At 42.2% G+C, this 1,666-nt stretch overlaps 1 pseudogene; it reads right to left on the bottom strand.

Moving 5' to 3' along the window:
* Positions 1-283: 283 nt before the first annotated feature.
* LOC102742346 (large ribosomal subunit protein eL20 pseudogene) lies at positions 284-807 on the bottom strand (annotated as a pseudogene).
* Positions 808-1,666: the final 859 nt, after the last annotated feature.

Here is a 1,666-nt window from a genome sequence, read left to right as displayed (position 1 = left end):
GTCTCCTACTCCTCCGCCATCTTGCTCCGCCCCCCTAAATCAGCCGACTTTTTAAAAAACCACTTTATTGAGGTATGATCGACATGTGAAAAGCTGTATGTATTTAATGTACACAAGTTGATGAATTTGGATATAAGTATACACCTGTGAAGTCATCACCACTATCAAGGCCATAGACATATCTAAATCCTCCTAAAATTTCCCCCATCCCCTTTATTATTATTACTGTTTTTTTGTTTTGTTTTTTTCCCAAGGAGTTTATTTGGACAGGGAGGCTGTACATCTAAAAGATGTTGGGACTCATGGTGGTGAAGCGTGGCTCGTGCTGACAATGCAGGATTCAGTTGGGCAATGGGAACTTGATCTTGGAGTTGTGGAATCTTTTGACTGCTGGTCTGCGGCACTTGCTGGCTGCAATCTCCTCCACCTTCATGATCTGGATGCAGTGTGCCTGGTTGTGGCGCAGGACGCCCAAGTTTCGGTAGCACCGGCTGACAGCGCCTGCAGTGGTCGGGTCCGGGTGCCGCGGGTCCATGTGTGGGTGCCCCTGGGGGAGTCATAGCGCAGCCAGGGGAAGTTCTTCACCCACAAGGGGGACCTCTTGAATACCTGGCCACAGTAGACAATGTTCCCTGAAGACTTCATCTTCTTCAGCTGAGACACAAAGTTCCGGAAGCAGGACTTGTTGACAGTAATATGAGATGCAAAGATTGGCATGCAATAGAGGGGCGGAGTGCAGCATTTGGGGGTAAGTAGGCAGCACCCCACCACTTTGTACTCTTGCAGTGTGCTCCAGGCCTTCAGGGATCACTCTCCACTCTCACCGCACCCAAGAAAGCCCCCTTTTTTATTATTATCATCATTATTGTTATTATTATTATTATTTCATGTGGTAAGAACACTTAACATTAAGATCTATCCTCTTAGTAAATTTTAAGTATACAATACAGTACTGTTAGCTGTGGGCACTGTTCTGTATAGTAGATTTCTAGAATTGATTTACCTTGCATAATTGAACTTTGTACCCTTTGACCATCAACTCCCTCTTTCCCCTCCCCACCCTATCGCAGTACCAACATTCTACTCTCTGCTTCTATAAGTTTGACTATTTTAGATTCTACATGTAAATGAGATTATACTGTATTTGTCTTTCTGTGTCTAACTTCTCCAGGTCCATCCATGTTGTCATAAATAGCAGGATTCCCTTCTTTTTTAAGGCTGAATCATATGAATATACAAAATTTTCTTTTCCATTCATCCATCAGTGGACATTCAGGTTGTTTCCATACATTGGCTATTGTGAATAAGGTTTCAATGAACATGGGAGTGCAGATGTCTCAAGATTCTAATTTCTATTCCTTTGGATAAATACCTAGAAGCAGGATTGCTGGGATTGCTGGAGAGTTCTATTTTTAATTTTCTGAGGAACCTCCATACTGTTTTCCTTAGTGGAGGCACCAATTTACATTCCCACCACTGTTGTATGAAGGCTCCCTTTTCTCCACATATTCACTAGTACTTATTATCTCTTATCTTTTTGATGATAGTCATTCTAACAAATGTGAGGTGATATCTTGTCCTTTTGATTTGCATTTCCCTGATAATTAGTGATGCTGAGCACCTTTTCATGTACTTGTTGGCCATTTGTATTCTTTGGAAAATGTCT

This window comes from Leptonychotes weddellii, unplaced genomic scaffold (assembly GCF_054177405.1).
Source record: "Leptonychotes weddellii isolate Sample4059 unplaced genomic scaffold, ASM5417740v2 HiC_scaffold_21418, whole genome shotgun sequence".
Lineage (NCBI taxonomy): Eukaryota > Metazoa > Chordata > Mammalia > Carnivora > Phocidae > Leptonychotes > Leptonychotes weddellii.
This window is presented reverse-complemented; position numbering and strand designations above follow the sequence as displayed.